Source organism: Corvus brachyrhynchos, unplaced genomic scaffold (assembly GCF_000691975.1).
Source record: "Corvus brachyrhynchos isolate BGI_N302 unplaced genomic scaffold, ASM69197v1 scaffold142, whole genome shotgun sequence".
Lineage (NCBI taxonomy): Eukaryota > Metazoa > Chordata > Aves > Passeriformes > Corvidae > Corvus > Corvus brachyrhynchos.
The window spans coordinates 8,689,172-8,712,051 of NW_008237226.1; the positions used below are offsets into that span (position 1 = coordinate 8,689,172).

A 22,880-nucleotide genomic window follows, 5' to 3' on the forward strand; every position below is an offset into this window, starting at 1 on the left:
ATGTATGTATTTAATGTGACAAGCTTACTGTGACATACTTAAAGCTATTCCTATGCTTCAAAGATTTCAAATACAATGTTGAATGGTGATCTGCCTTGATCAAGATACAAGGTACTATTTGTTGCTCTTTCATCCACGTGTCAATCTAAACTGTACATACTTGACGACTTCCTATGGCAAGGACTCTTTTGGAGTGAGTGGAACTCCCAATTACTGTTCATACTGTCACAATCTGGTTCAAAGGGCTCAGAGTCACATATCAGCTTGTCCATGAGAATGCTGAGTGCTAGTCCTGTCAGTCCACAGCAAAGAGAAGGTGAGATAAGTGAAATTAAATCTTTTCCAGATACTATTCTCCTGTGCCTGCCCTACAGAGGTGTTCTGTTGAGCCCCTGGTGTTACAGCAGTTCAAAGTCCTTTGCTTCCACTGTGTTGTAAGTATTCACTGCAAGGGCTGGAATTGCCACTCATGGCTGCTGAAGGGTACCCAGCTAGCTTTGATTTATTACAAGGCTTTCAAAAAGCATGTTAAAATTCACTTGCTGAATGTTCAGCTTCTCTTCTTGTTGAAAAGCAGAAGCTGTAATCATAAATAATAGTACCTTAATCTATTAGTGGTCTTACTAACAGTTGCACAGAACACTTAATAATGAAATAACATTTTAAGCTATAAATACTAAATCAAGATGGAAACAGATTGTCTTATACCTCAATATAAATTGCAGATACAATACAACCTAAAATTCAAGCTGAGATTTAAGATGATTCCCAGATACTTAAATTCCAAGGCATAATTTAATATGGGTCTAGCTAAAGTACTAATGTTTAATTGCTCCTTACAAGAGCTCTTTCAACAGAAGACTTGATTATGCCTAAACCAGGCCAGAATGATATTAAAATCATACTGCAGAGCAATATAAATTTGACCTATCACTGATGCAGCTCCATAAAGAATGGCACCATCTTCGTGGAGAACCATTCATTTATATTTTATTTCTATTTTGTACAAACTTGATAGCTTCAAGGAAATAAGCTCTCAGAAAGAGCAGCTGATATACTGAAAGCCTGAGAATTTGTTTAATCAATGTATTTTCTTTGTAATTAGGTAACATGAAAATGAGCAACCTTGAATATCTATTATGCAGATAGTCCCTTTTAACAAAACTTTGCAACATTCAGTTATATTTTGGTATGTTTGAGCTGGGTCAAGACAGTAATCACAACTCAGCAATAAGTAGGGTCTGAGTGGATCTCAGGAGATCATAAACTGTACCCCACTTCCTTAGACAGAAAGCACTTGTACCTTCAACATTCACAAAGAGTGAGGATTAACCCGCTACCACCACATCCCCAGGAAACGTGTGGATTTATCATCCTTACTGGACACTTAGAAAAACCTGTTCAAACTAAGCATTTCTTGTTGAAGTTTAAACCTACTTCTTGTCCAAATGTCCCTAAGGATAAATTTTCTTCCCTAAGGATAAACTATTTTCTTCCCTGGATCATTTTGAAAATTTTTGCCGAAGTCTCCTTCTCTCCAGGCTTTCTTAGACTAAAAACCTCAACTTTTTCACTCCTTTATTTTTCAACTTCTAACCAGATTGTCTGGACTTGTTTGGACCCCCTATCAATTTGAATCCTACTGCGCATGGGTAAAGCTGAGGTTCTGTCAATTCCAGCCATGGCGGACAGTTCACTTCTCATATTTTGCATACCAGAGACAACTCAACATACCGCCTGGTGTGTTCTTTTCCTTTTTCAAAAGAAGGATACTGTTGACTAATGCTGAGTGTGTTGTTCCCAGATCTTTTTTGGAAATGTTGCTGAACAAGTTCCTCATCATTTGTTTGCACAGTTGATTATTTTTGCCCAAGGGCAATATATTGCAGTTGGTTTTGATTAATTTCTTACATTTTTCTTTTCCAAGCTGCTTCTCCATTTGTCAAGGTTGCTTTGGTTTGTAACACTGTACCCCAGTAAACTCACTGCTACACATCATGATGCTATGAGTAAAGATCAACTGTATGCTCTGGTCTTTTATCCAGGCTATTAATGAAAATATTGAACACATTCATAACCAAAATAGACCTTTGAGGAACCAATTCTTTACATACCTTCACCAAATCTGACAACTACTCTCTTAGTGTATTTATCACTCAGTTTTACAACTGTTCTGTGTTAATTAAATAAATTATGATATCTTGTCTAAATAATATAAAAAACAGTGTCAAAAAACCTTACGAAAGTTATCTACTGCTATGCTCTATTTGTGTAGCCAATTACCACAAAGAGAAATATAGGAATTATAAAAATAGCAATTGAAAATTAAATACCCTATGGAATCTCAACATTCACTTATTTATTGTAACTCTCTCTTTTCTGCCCCTTCCCATTCCTGCCTATTTTACAAGGCAATTTCACCCTTTTTTTTTTTAATATATTTCTTCTGCCTTAAAGGGATACAATTTTTTCTGCGTGACAACAGGACTGGAAGAGGCCTAAGGTGGGAGTGCTTTTCTCTGGTCCATGGAGCACCTTTCACAGAAGGACTGAACTCAGTGTCTAGGGAAATACATGAGTGGCCCAAGCAGGAGATTCCAAGTCATTCCATTCTAAGTCTGTTCTGTAATGTTATGCTATGTTATGCTATTTTGGATGCTATAGGGTTAGAGGACCTTGCTGATATACAGGAGAACACAAAAGGTCCAAAAGAAAGCTAATTTTTTTAGATATCAACATGCTTCCGGAACCTACTCCCAGTGGCCTTCTGGTCATAAGCAATTAGGATCCGTAGGCTTTCTGCTCATAAAATGAAGATTTTTTTTACACCCTGAACCTCACTTTGTCTTGAAAGTGAGTAACTGGGACAGGTTATGTAACGAGAGGCTATCCCATGTTTATGCATACAGCCTGCTCCATGTCTCCCAGGAGATGGATGGAGGCACACATCACCCAGCCAAGCAATAGGATGGGGACTGAATGTACAGCTTGCAAAAACTTCTAGATATAGAACATCTTTCATTCCCTTTTCCTGCCCAAGGAAAAGAGACTATTCTGGGCATGGAATACAATGAAGAAGACAGAATAAGAGAGGCCCCATGAGAATCCACATGCCCCAGAAAGGAACAAAACTCAAGCAAGCTAATAGAATACCCACAGGAATTTCCATCTTCTGACAGTGCCTAGATGCACCTCAGCTGGAGCTAAAACCATCCTTTTAATCCTTCCTAAACCAAACATCATGGTGCTTCCCCAGGCAACAATAATCTACTTGTATTATCAATTATCATGGTACTGTACTTATCTGGAATTGATGCCGTATGCAAATCATTCCATTACTTACCCTTTGAAACCAAGGTAAGAACCTGAAATGACACTATGCAAAGGATCCAAAGTTCATAGTAGATCAGTTCATAGTAGAATTCTGCCTAAGAAGGAGTTTTGGGCTCCAGAAGAAGAGCTCTATGCAAGACCTCCCAGGTATGGAAGACTGAAAAAACCAAAACACAAACAAACAAAAAAACAACTGCCCAAAAAAAAAATCAAACCATCACCACCACCATGACTCACCAAAACAAAGAAAAAGAATACAATATTTTAAAATTACTATTTAGCTCAATGTAGTGTAATTCTACAGTATAATGGAAAAAAAAACTTGGGATGGACAGTATCTCCCAACCTGGGGGGTTGTTTCATAACTTTTCAATTTCTTAAAATATTGAGAAAAGTATTAAATCAAAAGGATTTTTCCCCCTAGACATGTATCATTTGGAGGAATATTCTGCAGCAGACTGTGACTTCTGACCTGAATCCAGCAGAAAATCAGCAAGTCCATAAAGATGAACCTGGACACATCCAGTCTGAAAACAAGATCAAAGTCAGGGCTGCAGAGTTAGTTTCTTAATTAAGGCAATTTGAGTAAAAATAACGAAGGCGGAAGTCACATTTCTGCAAAAGCAATTTGGCAGAAGGGCTAGCCCTCTTCTTTATAGTACTTCAGATGAAAAAGGAAGACGCTATTAGTTGCTTTCTTTGTTAAGTGTTTGAATTGAAACCTTGGTGCCACTCGTTTACTATTTGCCAGTAGCGCTGAGTGAGTAATTCTCTGCCTGTAATTTCTTCGACTAAATTAGCCTCTTTTTCTTCTCATGGAATATCCATCAGCAGATCATGATTTTCTCATTTAAACGTACTCAACAAATAAGTCTGAATTTTTCCCTGCAAACAGATTGCAAATATTTGAAATTCAAGCTGCATCATTTATTTAGGATTGGTAAATCAGGTCACACTGTTTGTTCTCTCCAACTGAAGTAGTGTGAGGAACACTACTTCCTGTGCACAGAGTTGTGTGTTCCTCCTCAAAATCAGACTTCCATAAATGATCGTGGGAAACAAAATTTGCATTATTTCTTTTTATACACCTTTCTGCTAAACCTAAATCTCAATTGATTGTTCTTTCACCAAAAAGCAAATTCGAATGGATTCTGTTTGACTATGGGTAAAGAGAATTAATTTAAGAATTGTAATGATTAATTGTGGATATTTTTTTTGTATTATTCATGTTTGTTTATTTACAAAGAATGAATTAGATAAATTAGATAAAAAAGGCCTTCAGTCCTTAAAACATCCTTACAAAAGACAGAAAAATACCAAAATAACAAAAAATATTAAAAAAAATATTTCCAGTATTCAAAGAGGGGAATGCTGAATCATACAGCAAATTTGGCAAGAGCAGAGAAACAGGAAAATCCATCACTCAATTTTGCATCATTAATCAAAAAAAACACACTTTAACAAGCCATGAATAAGCTCCAATCTACAGTTTTTGTTTTCTTTCCACAGAGCAACAGGATTCTGGTTAAGGAGGTTCCTTGTGGACGATAATTGCTATGCTGTTTGCAAATGTTGGTATAATTTGGAAGTGTAAAATTATTGTCACATGATGGTACCATGGATTCAGCTAGTCCACTGTTGAATGGAGAACAAGCAAAAAAAATAAAAGAATATTCCAAAAATGTGGTCATTTCTTTTTACGGGGATTTAATTATCATAAATATAAGCATGTATTTTCTCTCTAAGTATTTTGATATTTTAGAGAAACAGATAGATTTTCTGGGAGAGAACTGGGGAGGAAAAGAGTGATTATACACAGATAGTGAATGACATCATGGAAAAGCTCATAAATAAGTAAAATAAGCAGGAACACACACAGGGCAGCTGTCCTAGTTCCCAGCTTCTCAGATGTCTCTTTCCTACAGGCCTTCTCTCCCTCTTTCCTCCTCCTGACCAAGGTCAGCTCCTTCCTTTACCTTTAAAGCAGCTATTGCTTAGCCATCTGACAGGGGAGCCTAAACAAGATCTTAAATAAGCAAAGGCAAACCTGACACCTCTCCCTTACAGCCATGAGGGTAGACAGACTCTCCAGTAACTGTGCCAGGCACATAAAACCCATGTAGAATATACTTTTCAAAATTACAGTCATCAGGAACAGTCAGCTTGCTCTACCAAAATGCTGACCTGATGTAGACACCCGTGATATAATGGTATGCAATAAAGGTAGGCATTTCAGCACCCTTCACTCTGAATTCCATTGGCCAAAAAAATATTCAAGTAAAAAATTATAGTTCTTAATTAGTTCTTAGGCACAAAATCTGTCCCATCCCTCAGACATGAACAATCTTTGACTTGTTGATGTCACTCAGGCTCTGTGCAGCTTAAGCCACTCATCCAGACAGAGACCATTTCATGGCCTTTGTTTTTCTGGATATTTATTAAAAAGTTGCTAGTTAGCTGTTGGCACATATTATATTTCAAAACTGTCCCATTCTGAAGAACCAAAACTATCCCAACTCCCGAAGCACCAACACAAATACTGAAAAAACCTCACCCCTATGCAACACCAAAGCAATTATCTAAATGTAAGTACCTTAATGAGCACTATCCCAAACAGGGGTTCAGAATAACATATAGGTTAATAACAATAATAATAATAAAAAATGCAATATTTTTGCAAGTTATCTAAATAGGACAGCTTTGTTCCTAAAATAAATCAATAAATAAATAAATACATTAAATGAAATGTCAGGTTTCTATCTGCCTATAATATTAAAAAAAATATCCACAGAACTGCAAATAAAGACACAGAAAGTCACAATGGAAACATATATATATATCTCAATATATATCAACACATCTATATCTATAGATCTATATCTATCTATCAATCTATATATATCTCTATCTATCTATCTCAGCATTTCTGGCTTTCACATGTTTTTGCATAATGATAGGGCTAATATAACGTAACAAATCCTAAACTGTTTTCACAAGGAGTGGAAAAAAGATGTGTAAAAGTATGCTCTGTCTTGCTTCCTTCTGTTCACAATGTATCTAAATACAACAAATGGTGTTCTTGCTCTTTCTGTCTGTTTCTCAATCTGTTTGGAAAGTAGCCATCATTCTGCAGCCAACCATAATATTTGACACTTCCTGACATCATGAAAGCCACCATCTGTCTATCATTGAAGCCCTGTACTTTTTAAAGACTGCTTGGCCTGATCTTTAATGAAGCTTTACTGTGAATGCACAGATCAGTTTAGATAGAAAACTGGGAAAGTCTGACAAAAAGACAGTGCAAAATCTTTTAGTTAGTTTCAGACACAAAACAAAAGGGATATGAAGACCTTCTTGCAGTTACCAAAGAAAAAGTTCAGTTCTCTTTCAGTAAGTACAAGGTCCAAATTCATCATGGAAAGTTTGGAGCATAAAACTGAATTCAGACAAAAATTCAAAATTATCCAAAAAGTGGTTTTCCCTCGTTCACCTAACTGCTGTTTTGAAAGATAAATATAGATGCACTTCCAGCATTTGTAAGAGGCATAAAGTATAGAATATGCTCTTCAATGGAAATCATCATGCAATTTTATATTTAGGGATTATGACTATTTTCAAACATCCAAAAAGCGGGTTTTCTATGGTTTTGGTTTGATATATAAATTTTAAGGACTCTTAAATACCAAAAAGATAGAAATCTCTGTTTTGTAAATATATGCTAGAAGGAAAGCATAGGCTTTTTTTTCCCCTATCATACATATCTTAACAGGGAAATTTATTCCCTGTGATATTTTAAGGCATGTGTTTCTACCATAATTTTTGCACAAAACAGTGACTCAAGGTGTAACAGTTCTACTTGCTTTACTTAGAACAGATTTGGATGCAAACCTTTAGAAATCTGACCTGGAAAACCATGGCCTTTTAATACCCTATGCTCTGTTTCCTTCATCTAAAAATTAATTCAAGTGTCTCCACATGGCTGCAGAGGCAGAATTTCCCATGCAGCCTTCAAATCTGCTATACCCCTACTGATCTACAGCTCCAACACAAACCAGTTCATGGATGGAGGGACAAGACCCTTGTCCCCTTTGGCTACCACTGCTCCTCTCCTCCTCCACTACCGGTCTGCCCTCCCTTTTACTGGTGCTGAGAATGGAGATGAAGCATTTCCTGTGCTTTTCTCAGCACGGCGCCAGTAAACGTGGCTGGTCCTTCAGCAAACAATTCAGGTCAGGAGAGCACACTGTGCACAAGCCATGCAGGGGCTAAGTGCCCTGCAACCACAACCAGCCTCACAGGGTGACAGGGAAGAAGCAGTGTTCAACAGCCCAGAAAGCTGCTTGAGGTCTCAGAAAGAGCTTCTAGAAAAGAGCTGCAGTGCACTTCTCACCACTACTACCTCTGCAAGACATCTCTGCTAAGGTTGAAATTAATGGGCGTGAGGGCATAAAAGGGAAATTACTTTCTTCTTGACAATAGATGGCAATTATAAGAATTATTATTTTCACTTTGGTAATTATCTCAGAGCCAGCCACAATCATTCCCAAAGCAAAAATTGAAATGTGGTCCTGAATTTTGCAGTAAGAACAACATGGTCTGAGTATCTCTCCAAATCCCATTTTCAACCCCATTCCTATCAATTTTTGCACCCTCCCACCCAATGCCACAGTGCCTGGAGCTTGTCCCCCAGTCCCCTGCCAACATTATTCACCCTATATTTCCTGCCATACCATCCCAAGCCACAGCTGCAGGAATGGATCTGCACATGTAATAGGTTTGCCTGGCAAAGTTTTGACAGCTGGGAGGCTACAGGGAGTGGCTTCTATGACAAACCACAGAAGCTTCCCTTGTGTCCAACTGAGCCACCTGGTTCCAAGACAGACCCAGTATTGGCAAAGGCTGAGCCCATCACCAATGGTGGTAGTGTCTCTGGGATAATGTATTCAAGAAGTGGGGGAAAAAGAGCTTTTCTGTTGCTTGTTTGGAATATATGGCCACCAGGATTTTCTCTTTCACACCCTCTCCCTCCTTCTCTTCTTTCCCCATTACCATGACACCTGAATTTCTCAATCTTTCATTAATTTACCCAAACAATGCTCCTGAGAGGCTGGGAAGTGCTGTTGCCCTGTATTATGATACTATACTGATGGCAGAAAGGCAATGAATTTGCCCAGCACAATGCCAACCGTCAGTAGCAGAGCAGGAATCTGAGCACAGCTTTCCTGAGTCCTAGGCTAATTTCCTCATCACTAGTTCCCATGGAGTCTTCCTGTTCACTAATCTTTATTGTTTTATCAGCATCTTCAGGTTTACTGCTTTAAAGAACTATATATTATGATTTTAATAATCAGGTTTTTTCCATAGATATTTTTATCCTTTCACAGCTTTTTCTGCTACATATTTTTCGGTTTATAAAAAATGGCATCTTCTAAAAATATTCTCTTGCTTTCCACACAAATATAGAGCATTGGAAGTTGATTTGGTTGATTGGAAGATTTCACTTAAAGCAAAAGTGGAGCTGGTTTAGAGCACAATAGGCATCAGAGTGATCATTTGTTCTAAACTAAATATCCTACGAAGTACAGGTGCAACCTCACACTGTGGAGAAAGGAGTGTTTAATTTAAATATGCGTATTAAAGGTTTTAGAAGAGTAAGCTACCCAAAAAAATTATGCATATTGGTTAAATAAAGAATAAATTATTTGGAGCAGCTGTTCTGGTTAGAACAATATTTTTTAATACTGATTACAAACCCCTTAGTTTGTTTTGTGTGCCCAAAACCAGGGCAGTCTAATCAGTATCAGTTCAAGACCATTTTGTGCCAAAATGTATGAGGACTAACAAAGTTGGTCAAGGCCAAGAACATCTAGGATGACAATAATATAAGTTTTTGGTATGCCCTTGGTCACCAATTTTTTTCGAGTTATTCTCCTATGCACTCTTACCATAGGAAAAAAAAAAAGGCAAGCCAAACAACCCCTACTGCAAATAAGGATTGAAAGGTTGATGTATTCAGCCTTTGAATCCTGAGGCAGTGAAAAAATTATATTCAGTAAGTAATGGATGCCATTCTTTCATTTTAAAAGAATTTTAAAGAAAATTCAGAACACAGCTCTGCTGAAATAATGGTGCATGCCAGTAGAGATAGCAAACCTTCTTGTATAAAGTTCTATATCCTGTCTACTACCAGATGCAGCACAAGACTTTTCTGCTGGCATATTTTTCAGATTAAATGAATAATTATAGAGATGGATAGGATGGAAAGTCAGGAGATCTAGGTTAAATCCTACAGCTGCCACCTACTTTTGCATGACCATGTGCTGAATGCTGAAAATCTCCTTCATTCTCTCAGACAGGGATGCTGATACTTCTTTTTCTCTCTTACTTTGACTATCATGTTTCTTTAGAGTATAAAGCCCTTACAGCAAAGACTGCTTCTCCGGTATCAAATCATTGTATCTTTGGTAGGATATGTTATACACAGTTGTAAGATAAATAATCATGTTTCAGTTCCTAACTCAACATTCATAAACAGGGAAGTTGTAGTTAACTCCTGAGAAGATTAATTTGAATGGATTATGAGAAAGGTTAAAATGACAACACAGTGACTTGGGCTAGTCCTTTTAGGTGGAAATGTGTTGTCTTTAATGTCTGTAACTACATCTCTTAGTAAGTGCTGAAAAGATCTTTAACATGAAAAATACATCTAGCACCATCTTCATTTATACCTAAAGTTTCAGTTCTAGAACACTTTCCTCAACTAAGGAGAGTAAAGAAAGAAAGGAAGGGAGGAGGCCCTATTGAAAGTTAAATTATTTCATGCTGTCTGAGTACTTTCTGGAGTTCATCCAGTCCTGAAGAATTGCTCTTCAGTTTGGTCCTGCAATTCTACTTCACTGCGGTCAGACGATGAATCAATTCTTATGCTCTTTCTGTCCATTGTCTGTTTTTCTTCCTTTCTCCGTGTAATTAAACATGCCGAAGACTCTTCTATTAGCTCCCTAGAATGGACTTAAGAGATAATTGACCTGACCCACAAAATGGTAAGGAAATTTTATGTATAACGCAGCTATCTTCACTTTGCCTGAACATTCACTACGATCTGGAGATGCTGCCAGCCTGGTGCTTCAAAGGATCAGGCCCATAAAATGCTCAGTAGTTTGTATTTATGCAACAGAAGCTACATCCTGAGTTAGCTAATCTGCTGTATTCCCCATGGATGCAACCCAGCATCAGCTACGTTTGCTATCTCTATTCCTGTTTAAAGGTGTCAGCCTAAATTCAAGCAGCTGTCAGCTACCTAGTGGGCTTGGCTCTTTTCTAGTAGTTAATTGTGCAGACACCATTGATTGGGGTTGTAGGCCAGTTGCGCAGGTTCTGCTTCGCAGGAAAACAAAGAGGAAGAAAGAGAGGAAAATAAATCCATTCATTAGATGTATGCCAGACATAACAAATATAACCCCAAAGCTATTTGTAAAATTAGCTAAGCATACATGCTTAATGTGCAGATTATTTTCCATATCTTGATCGTGCTATGGCCAAGATACACTGCAGAAACAGAAATGAGATGTAAGCAGTTTCTTTTCAATCTTGTTTCTGATTTCAGTAATTTTATTTTATAATCTTCTGAGGAGACAAAAATCTTTCAGAGAAAATCAGATTCATAAAGTTTGTTGGCCAGAAGGGAATATTAGTACAACCTTTGTAAAACACAAGCCAATTCACCCTGTTAAATCTGTATCAAATTCAACAGTGAGCTAATGTCTGATCATGGCAACCATTCCATAAACATCTAATAATTTTCAAAGCCACAAAATGGAAAGCATACAACACAGAGTGAAACGAAATCTAGACTTTTTCCAGAAACTTTCTAAATAGATTTATGTTCCCAGCAAGATACAAAATATTTTAATCATTTTTCCCTGCTAGTGTAGATGTGTGAGATGTACTCTCTTCTTGTACAGCATGAATGAAAGACTTTTATATGGAAATAAGGGAACCCTCCGCATCTTTACTGAGGTTGTAGCCAGTATAGCTTAACAGACCAGCCATTTGGGGTTCTGCTTTCACATCCTGGCATAGGTTTGAGTGAAGGTTTAAGGTACTGAAGTTTTAAGGATATTGTTCTCTTTATATGCAGTGCAAAGTTTTTTAGCACTTATTCTAAAAGCCATATCATAGAAACAAGCTCTTTTTTTGCCTTTTGTTGCCTACTGTAAAATAAATATGTACAGACATGTATGTGTCTGTGAAAACTGAATCCTAACTTAAAATGCTCAGCCATGAAGGATCACAACATTTCTTGCTTTCATAAAGTATAACATACACATTTGACAAAAATTCATTGCAAAGAAGTGGAATACCCCTTCAAAATCACTGGCCCTCTGTGGGATGTCACTCTTTTCTCAGATGTGACAGACTGAGAAGTCAAATACACCTGACGTGCTTTGGGGACTTAAATCCAATAGCACCGAAATGGATAAGGCAATGATCTGAATGGTGACTTGAAGAATGGGGGAGTTGTTAAATAGATCAAGCTCAGCAACAAGATTCATCTAACTCTTCCTCCTCTCACTTTTACTAGTGCTGACTTCCCTAATTTTTCTTCTCTGGTGACCCTTAACATGTTCAGTTGTGATGCCTCCAGAAGGGCCTTAACCTGTATCATTTTCCACTACCATCACTCACTTGTTTTCTGCAGAAGAGTAGTTCTGATGCAGATTTATCAATATCCAGACATCAGTATCAGAGCATAGAGTTTGCTTCTAGAAAGATTCAGAGGACTTTCAATGTCCAAAAATTTTAGTAAACTGAAATTTCCTGTCCTTAAAAGCTGACTAAGCCAAAAGAAAAAGGTGAAACAAGCTTAAAGGATCTGAGAATCTTATTCCTCCCCCATCCCTGTTCTTTTTCATTTCCCCTGGAGAGGAATATGACATTTGTTTTGGTACACACAGAATCTTTTTGAAAATCTGACTGATTGCATATTGAGCTTTGTGTGCAACCACTTTGATTTGAAAGAAACTGCATTTTCCAAAATAAAGCAAGGAGCGCTGAGAAGGGAGAGACACAGCTGTATGAAGCTCCATGTCCCAGCAGTGGGTGTGTCAGGTCCCCCCCACTCCTCCAGATGCTTGTTGCTTAGCTTCTGTGCTTTCAGCACAACTTTAGAAGAGTTTCTATCTCATGGTTTCTGACTCTGCCTAGCAACATTTAAAAGATTTTTTTCTGTCTGGAATTTTGTCTGTGAATCTTTTCAAAGACCATATTTGTGGTGATACATGCTATCAGGCAGAATTAGCAAAATTTTGCCTGACGCAGGCAAACAATATTTGAGCTAGTTTGTGGCATCAGGAAGAACACCCACAAAGAAAGTGCCACTTTTTGAATTGTCTAAACTATCCTTTTCAATCTATAGGCAATTGGCACCTAGGCCTCTTGAGAATGGCGTCCCACCTTTGTGGTGGGCACACTGCCACCCTAGCAGATGGGCATGAGTGTTGGCATGCTGAGAATCAGTATGTGCATCACGTTTGAGTACAATAGGTCAGACTCTCATCCAAGTATGTGGGAATGAGAGTGTCTGTGCTGAGCTTCTGTGCCAATGGTTAAAGGAATATACCATCATTAAACTAGCTGAAGGAGAAGATTCATTTTTTCAAAATTAAGTCACGTTCTCTATAGTTATTTGGGAGAAGCATTTCTGCTGCAGTTCTCTGGTTGCTGGATCACTGAGAGAAGGCAGAATGCATGTATGTGTACATGCACACAGATAGCCCAGCCAGGGAGACACCTTCTTGTTTCAACAAAGATGTATTTTTGCCCTATTTGGTACCCCTGATGAATGGCTCATCTAGGTACAAAAGCCAGATCCATAGGAGCCAGCATATAATTTGAGCTCAATAGATCCCTAAGAGCACTACAGTATTTGGCATGAAATTTGCATATGGAGCCCTTGAAGGGCCTTTCCCATCCTGGAACCAATGGGGTCTAATTTTGATTCAGTAATGACAAAAAAAGCACCTTGCTGACATAACAGAATGGACTTGTTCAAGCCCCTTTTTTCAATCACATTTAGATCACAGTAAACATGATAACAGTAGGCATGCTTTCTTCACTATCTTCTACCTAAATTGTAAAAATTCTTCCCAAGTAGTGTGGAGGCTCAGGCATTTAGACTGAATTGTCTTGTCACAACCTCTTTTACTGTAAACTGTGGTAGGAAATAAGACTGCCATTGTCTGTCAATGGCTTCTCCAGCAAAGGAAGAGCAAGCCAGGAGCATCTGGTTCTCTAGAGAGATGATGACCACTCAGATTTATTGATATTCTTTGGCCTTATGCATTTGGAACTACATCACAAGATGCACTGCAATTCATCAAATTTCTTCCCTATGTCACTGAATATTCTGTTTGTGCTTCCAAATATCACTCTTATTGGAAATGTAGACAGTTTAGTCCAAACTAAATAGATACTCCTGTTGTCATCAATTTTAAGTAGACATATTGAAGAGGTTTTCTTTTTCTGGACAGTGAACAAAACCACCTATTTCTTACCTAATGTATAATCACTGTATGATATTTTAAAATTAGCTTTATGATGCCATCAGGAAGAATAATTATGAAACTTTTTCACTACCCTACTAGTCATTCTTGAGAAAAAGAGAGACTGACTATAATGATTTAGTGAGCAATTGACATGGAAGAGCCAGAATTATATTTCAGATTTTATGTCACTTGAAATTATTTGAATTATTAAAAATAATCATTAACATCATCAGCTAAAATCAAATAAATGCAAAAGGACTCAAGTCCATTTCCAATATTTGAACTCTTTGAATCCATTCCCTGGAGGAAGCTCTGTTAATAAAAATTATCAAAATATTTTAGATTGGGAAGAAGTATATCCTGGATTAAAGCCAATAATAATTAGTTTTATAACAGTACACCAACTACATCTTATATAGGTAAATCAGTTGTCCTTGTATCACCAAAAAACTACCAAACTTTGATGGCACAATTTCCAAAGCTACCCATGAGGGTTCAGTAGATTACCTAAGTTGTTTTCATTTTAATTTTGAAAATTTCCCCTATATCCTCAAGTTACCAATAATAGCTAGATAGGGCTCAGAATCACAGAACCATCAAGGTTTGGAAGAGATCCTAAAGGTCATTTAGTCTAACCTTCAACCCAGCACCACTATAATCAGCCCTAAACAATATCTCTGAGTGCCCCATCCAGACACTTGAAGTCTTCCAGACATAATGACTCCACCACCTCCCTGGGCAACCTGTTCCAATGTCTAATCACTCTTTCAGAGAATTTTTTTCTAAAAACTGATCTGTACTTCCCCTGGTGCAACATTTCCTGTCATCCTTTCCCTTGAGACATGGCAGAAGACACCGACCCCCACCTGGTTACAACCTTCTTTCACAGAGTTGTAGAGAACGACGAGGTCCCCCCAAGCCTCATTTTCTCCAGACTAAACAACCGCAGCTCCTTCAGCCGCTCCTCACAGGAGAGGCTTTCTAGACCCTTCACAAACTCCATTGCCCTTCTCTGGACACACTCACTGTTGTTTCTGAAGTGAGAGACCCAAAACTGATAAGGGAATTTGAGATGCACTCTCACCAGTGCCAAGAACAGAAGGACAACCCCTGCCCTGGTCCGGCTGGCCACACTATTTTTGATACAGGCCAAGATGCCACTGGCCTTCTTGGCTACCTGGACACACAGCTGGCTCTTATCCAGCTGGCTACCTACATCTGCTACTCATCCTACTGTGTCTGCTTAGAGCAATAGGAACACAGTTCCTAAGTGGCCTCCCATATTTCTCATAAGAAGGAAAAAAAGAAAGCAGAGAAACTAGTCACCATTAACACCTATACTTATTCATGTCTATGGTCTAACAACTTGATTAATAAAAGCTGCATAGGGATTCATAGGGAAGGAGAAGAAGTTTCTAAGTACATGATGCCTGCATTCAATGACAGGGAACTAATTATATTAAAAACCCAAGAAGCAATTACATCAAAAAATAATTAGCATTCCAACTACAACTATTGTTTATAATAATATTACATATATAAACATACATATAATTTACAACCATATATAGTAATATAATTTGATACAGTAAAATATTAATATATTGTCTACCATCATATAATAAGTAGAATGCTAACCCATGGTAAATGGTCTCATAAAACTAACAAAATCACTAACTAAAAAAACTAACAAATGATTCAAACCATAGTGCAACACTAAAACATCAAATCCTTCCTTGAGAAGCTGAGAAGAGAATTCTTTTTCTGTGTTAATTATGTGATGGGTAGATTAACAGAATGAAAACTAAAAATCTTTTACTATATTATTTACTTAAGTCTTTGTATTTCAGATTTTACACAAGTGAAGAGCTCCATCTGGCCATTACAGTTTTAGTAGCGCTAGCTGTGCAATAATTGTTTCATCATTTCAAAATAAGAAGTAAAAGTAGAGTTAGAGGTACCACTACTTTGTCTCATATCAATGATTTGTTCATAGTCTTTCAAAAGATGACTGAATCTTAATTAATTTTTAAATAAATAAAATTTTCATTTCAATTATATTTTTAACAATATCTGCACTAGTTCAATACACAGCTTGAGTTGTTTTCTTCTCTTTTCTTTAATATCTTTCCATGCCCTTGTAAATAATTGGTTTTTTACTTACAATAAACCAACAGAACAAGAGATGATAAGTCCTACCATGTCTTCTTGGGACTGTAAGTAACCCACCTCTCTGTTTCCTCCTATGTCTTGAGAAAGAAAAATAGAGGAAGATAAATTCATATGGCTGGACCTTCCTGTTACTTCCTGAGCCTAGAAAAATGTGAGAAGTTCTGACAGTCTCTCTTTAGTGCCCTCAACAAGATTGCGGAGGAAAACATCTTGCTGAAGTGAAAAGAGTAATAGTAATATATTAAATATCCTTTTGTAAAACATTTTGAAAACTACTAGAAAGGCAGACCTCATACCTAGAAGGCCATTGTGCAACAGAACTTATTTTACAGAATAGCAACAAGGAACCTGAAGCTTCTGCTTTGGGAAGGACGATTCTCAAAGATGGCCGTGACCACTGTACACTCTCCATAGCTAGAAAGACAGATTCATCCTTGCATCAGTTTTCTGTCTGTGATTTTACTTTTCTGTTTTGCAAAGAACCTCTGGATTGAATGAATCAGACCTTTTCTGCTGCCATTGGTGACCAAAAGAAAGATAATAAAACCATTTTTAAGCTGAGAGAGTAAAATTTGAAATTTTAGCAATGATAAAGGGGTTTTCTTTGTTTTCACAGACAGCTGTTATTACTACTTCATGTATTAAACTACATTATGCCATATCTCTTGCACATCTTTTTAACAAACATGTAAACCAACTTCTTATGTTAAGCAGCATAACAGTCAACATGCTTAGTTTTCTGTGAGAATTATCTACCCTCCATCCTTCCCCAGAACTGGACATCCTTCCTGCATGGCAGTCGTCCAAAGATTTAAAACAGCTAGGATAGTGACAGAATAGTAGAATGCATTATCAGAAAACACAGCCAACTTCATTAGTAAATTATTAAGTTAATTAATACATTTGCGTCCCTGGCTAATTTCTTTTTTTTTTTCTCATTAAAGGTAATATCATACAACCTTCAGTTAAGCACATGACATTGTCATACTAAGTTCTGTAGATACACCCCAGGGCTATCACATTATGCACGAACAGACACCCAAGAATGACAGTGTCTGAGAGAAAGAAAAAAAAAGATATTTAAAAGTATTCCCAGTGATTGCTGCCAGTAATGTGATAACTGACAAGATGCCTGTGCTGGTTTTGGCTGTAGTAGAGTTAATTTTCTAAATTACAGGATTTATAATCAAGTATATCAAAGAGTCAGCATTTTTTGTCTGTCATGCTTTTCTTACATTTTTCTGCTTCTGAAAGTTCTAATTCTCTTTCAAAGTTTTTTTTATAAAGAGTAGCATCAAAAAGGGTAATGTGAAATTTGAATTTTTGATCAGAAATGTTATTACAAAAATAGTCATTCAAGATTCATCTTATCTGCCCTGTATGACTTAGTTAAAACTGTGGAGGATTCCACAATTAAGCACATTGTGTGGCAAACACATCTGACAGATATAGAGATATCTTTATACACCTTAAGGCAATCTGGCTCAAACAGCAGGTAAACTAGAGAAGATAAGTTCACCTAAACCTGTTGTGGGCTACACCTCTTCCAGCAGCATGACAAAATGTTATTGCAGAGCTTAGCTTTCTAGACTCCACCCGAAGTGTGGAGGTACTCTCAGGCTGAACAAGTGATACTCAAAACCACAATGATAAATAAGGCATCTCATTGGCTAAGAAGATATTCCACTCACCCCAGGAGAGTAAGCCAGAGCACACATGCATGCTCTGCACTGAGAGTAGATTAAGATTGGATATTAAGAAGAAATTCTTTCCTGTGGGAGTAGTGAGGCACCAGAATAGGCTGTCCAGAGAAGTTGTTGACATCCCATTCCTGGAAATGTTCAAGGTCAAGTTGGATGGGCCTCTAAGCAACCTGATCCAGTGGAAGGTGTCCCTACCCATGGTAGTGGGGTTGGAACTAGATGATCTTTAAAGTTCCTTCCAACCCAAACCATTTTATGATTCTGTGATGCCCAGCTCCCTGTATCATTTCTGAAGAAAGGCAGATGTGTTTATAAGTTTGGGTTACTTATACAACAAACTGAGTTACAGCAGCCCTCAGAATTGCCTATCTGGCAAAATTACTGAAAAGTCTATTCCTTTGTCATAGCACAGCCTATCTTTTTTCTAACACACCTATAAGTCAGTGAAATTGTGTTTCAGTTCCCTCAGCAGTCTTTAAGAGGTTTTTCATCTCCAGAAGCAAGACTCCATGCAGCACAGAAGACACCTGGGCAGCTGTGCTGCGTTGCTGGGGGCAGGCAGCCTTTCCATAGCTGCAGTCTGGCTCTGCTAGGCAGTGGTGGCCCTTGGTGGTCTCCAATGGTGCCTATCTGAGCAAAAGTTAAGGGCTTTTTCTCACAGTCTGGTCTCATTTTTCTGTTTGTTTGTTATTCACCCAAAGCATTTAATGTAACAAGGCATAAATAGTCCGGTGAACACAGATCAAAATCCAGATCTCACATACACCGTGCCAAAGTCCTTAATCAATAAGCTAAGGATTTGCTGTCCCACTTATCTGTTTTGATTCTGGCCATCAGAGTTAGGCAGTGATGGAAAGTAGTCTCTCTGACTCCTTCTTTTAAGTATCTATGTTTTATCAGACAAAGTGGCCTTGCCTGTACAAATGTCATTAACTCCTCCCATTCATTGGGAGCTAGGATTTCTGTATGTGCCAATGATGCATACTAGCATCCCTGAAAAATGTTTGGCCTCTGGGTGCTTCTAAAAACCTGCCTGGTTCCCAGCGCAGGCAAAAGCAAATCTAACTTCCAAGGGCACAATCATTTATATAGAAAGAGTGAGGAATGAAAATCCACTGGAATTTTGTAGTAAATCCACCGACTTCTGTGAAAGCATTGTGAAATTTATTCAAGTGACCAAGTTTGTTTTGTTTTATATGTATATACTTTATCTAAAGGAAAAAATTCATTATCCAGCACTTTTACATTATTTTTTCTGTCTTTCTTTTAAATACATTAACATTATTTTAAGGACTGGAATACAAAGCGGTGAGGGTAGTACACTGAAAAATCTGCAATATTGTGGGGCTGGCTTAGACATCATCTGGTCAGTATTAATTAGGAGTAACACTTCAGAAGTTCAGGAAGTCAAACTGACCTAAAACTGGTGCAAGGCTTCTGGCTGGAGATTTCTTACATATGAAATTACAGTTGTGGTCCTCTTCCTGGTTTACAAAAGGGCTGTGCATTAAGGAGAGGTCAAAAATTTATGAAGTCAGTGACTGCCATATGAAGAGTTCAGTCACCAGGGCGAGAGCAACCTGACACTGTCTGATAATAAAGCTACAATTTCTCTGTATCCTAATGTGTTCTTCCTGAGCCCTTTGAAAAGAGTCATAATTTATCAGATCCAAGGTAATTAATAAATCAAAATTAAGATGGAGAGTATGACCCAGGGCATGAGTCTCTTGCAACTATTCCCACTATTGCTCATGCCAGGCATCTCTAACCCCTCACCTGGAGTCCCAAGAACTGAGCTAGATACCTAACCTCTCAGAGCCATTTACATGACAAATTAGGCACCACTAAAACATATCCTTAACAAAATCATATAGTGAAGGGAAGCTTCCTAAGGAGCTGGGAATCTCCTATGTCTAGCTAATAGGAAATGCCAATCATGTCTGTAATCCCTTCTCTTTCCTCTGGAATTTTGATTCTCTGATCTGAGCTGTGAGCAGACAGATACTCCTTTTCCACTTGGGACCCTCAGTCCCCAATGCTCTCCTGAAGGAAGCTTTACCAATTGCTCTTTGTGCAGAACTCATTGTTTTATTTCAAAAATAAATCCAAAGGAGGAGCCACATGTAATAGCTTGGCGGTTAGAGGCACTCCCTGAGGAGAGTGAAGGGGGACCGTGCTCTCTTCAGCCTGAGGGGGCATCAAATTAGCAGCTCCAGGAGCTGCTCCAGCCACAGAGCCCAAGGGGTGTCTCCTTCCTCCTGCCCCCCTGAGCAGCATGCGGCTGGCAGCAAAGCCATCGCATCTTCTGGGGCCAGCACTGAACAGTGGGGTCTGGCTGCGGCTAGCGGGTGGTGGCTGGCCATGATTTGCACTGCCAACTTGTTTTGCCTTCCTCACAAGGAGAATTTATACTACAACACCACTGTCCAACTGTCCTACTCCAGCAAGAACGCCTGTAAATATATTTTCTTTAGCAACAGTCAAACCTGATTCACCCAGTAGCATTGCAGAGAAAAATGTGGAAATATTAACATCTCCAAAACTGACAGATACCATCTGAACAGTAACACCTAACTGCTGTTAATAATTGTTAATGTGCCAGTACCATCTTCTTTCTAATATTGACCATTCTTTTTACTTTCGCCAAAATTATTTTTGCCTTTCAGCCTTCTTAACTTATGTAAGAGTTCTTTTAGGATACATCAGCATCTGAAATATTTCTTGTACAATGTTGAAATAGAAAGGAAGCACAACGCCCTGCTCTACTGTAAAACAGTTGGCAATTTTTTTCAGCAATAAACAGAATAACAGAATCTAGTGTTTTGAAATTAAATGGATACTACTACTTAAAAAAAATAAGCTAGCAAAAAAGGTAGCAATCTCTCAAGATTCCTCATATAATTCTTTTTATGTGCTGTATATTAACTCCTCCAAAGACTGATCTAACTACATTTCATCATATTCTCTATATTCATTCACTATGCATTATGTCACATCAAAGGTCAGAGTAACTTTTTTCCCTACTCAAGAGTAGTAGATTCTAATATCAAATATGTTTTTCAAAGAAAAAGCAGATAATTAGTGGATAGGATAAGCAGAAATTTTATCTCTAGAGAATTCACTCCTCACAGATCTCTAATTAAAGCAGAAGAAATTGCATGATGTGCATATGCTGTTAAGTATTAGCACAAGCAAACCTTGAAGAGGGCTGGTACAAAGTGATATAGGATATTTTATTTGCTTGTTTCTCAACACTTCATGCAGACAGGACCTCTACTTTTGCTTCATCTGCTAATCAGCTTGTCTGGTTACAGGACGGTTTTTCGTTGGCATTATTAGTAATTATTTGCATTGCCTTGGTACTTATGAGATCTATTTACGAGCTGAAATTATGCTACTCCTGCCAAAAAAGCAGGCTCTGCTTCAGCAAGATTACAATTTAAGGATATGTCTATACTGTACAGGAGACTACTGCACATGATAAAATAATTTCATTTAAAGATATTTCAGATATTTTTTCTCTATTCTGCAGCTAGCACCATAAATATTATGGAGATGTGCCTAAAGTATGGTAAGAGGCAAGAGATACAGACTTATGGGGGAATACAAGGGAAAAATATTAGAGGATATTGGTCACTCATCTTGATAGGGGTCAAAGCACATGCACATCATAATTGCTGTCAGCTGCTCACTAATATTTATGGCCCCAAAGAAGAGGGTTTTAAGCAGGGAATGAAAAGATACGATAAAGTAGTTGTGTACATAGTAACAGGAAACTTTTCCCCAGGATGTAGAGCAGGGGGAGAGAAAGTTCAGAGGTGACTGAAGATACACAAAGTGAAGACTCAGGTGTGAATAGGGGGATATTAAGGGTGGAGGCAGGGTCTGGAGAAATCATGAAGACAAGCAGTTCAGCCCCTACATAAAAAATGTGGAAAAAGATACAGAAAAAGGACAAATACTTTAAAGGATTGAAGAAAGAAGTTTAAAAAATTGTTGTAACATCATTTTACATGAGACCAGACTGTTGTAAAATTTGGACTAAGACATCCTACAGTATTACATTGTTTGTAGTTATTAAGTATCCACAAGATTTAGATTCACAGTGACCTTTAAGTTATATTAAGACTGGCTGAAACTACATCTACAGACAGGAGAGTGAGATTGGCAGCTCAAGAAGATAATTCATCTTCTACTCTAAGAGAGCTCATGTGAATCTCCTTTTGACTAATAGACACAATCAAAATCTTTCTAAACACATTTGCAAATGACTGTGTTGAGTTACTTTTTTTTATTCCATTTTTTTATGCACCATCTCAGTTACATCCAGGCTTCCTGTCTCTTCCTGTTCTGTAGAGGTTATGAAGTTAATTTATCAAAGTGGTTTTAAACATGAAGTGGTAATGAATATTTACACACGCTATGTCTGTCTTTGATGAGATAAAATGTGAGGATTTATTAAACAATTTTCCAATTAAAGACAGTCTACAAAGAACAAAAGATAGATCATTGGGCAGAGTAAAGCAGCACAAGTGGAGATGTTAAGAGCTTATGAATTTAGGGAGTATTGACCTGTAACAATACACTACTTCTGAAAAATCCAGCACTGTTTTCTCAGACACTATTAACTTTTGCCATGCATTGCCCTTTCTGTGATTCTTGGTAGGTTTGTGCCCCATGATGCAAACTTCTTAGGAGGCTTCCATTCTGACATCTGTTGTAACCTCTGCATAGTTTTTCACATAAAAAAGTACTTTCTTGCAGATCTGTAAGGTATAGCATGCCACACAAGGATGAGTAGAAAAATGGTATTAGTTTACCTGTGTTTGAGAGGAAGGGTGTTTTCTTTTGGTGATGGTGGTCATCACATACAGAGATGTCAAGAGCTGAATAAACAGTTTAACTTCCAAACAACTTGCTTTAGCGGCCACACAAAATCTAGGAAAAAGTGCTGTTAAGTCCTACATTATGTCTGGTTTATATATAAACAGAAATATATAGGACTCTTGGGTCCTCCCACTTATAAGGAAACCTGAGTAATGTCAGTATTTCTGAAAACCAGTGGGCAAATTTACAGAACCACTGTCAAGCTGGAAAGTTTGTTCAAAAATTTTCCTTTTGTTAT

The 22,880-nt window shown here is 37.8% G+C and overlaps 1 long non-coding RNA gene across 3 annotated transcripts in view; it reads left to right on the forward strand.

The window, feature by feature from the left end:
- Window positions 1–22,880, forward strand: part of LOC108445453 — a 370,042-nt gene that overhangs the window by 289,204 nt on the left and 57,958 nt on the right. For 2 of the 3 annotated variants that reach the window (XR_001860310.1, XR_001860309.1), the window contains one exon: window positions 347–4,989. This is a non-coding gene — a long non-coding RNA (uncharacterized LOC108445453). Of the gene's footprint in view, window positions 1–346; window positions 4,990–22,880 lie in introns of those variants that run through there. The other variant, XR_001860308.1, reaches the window with a different exon arrangement.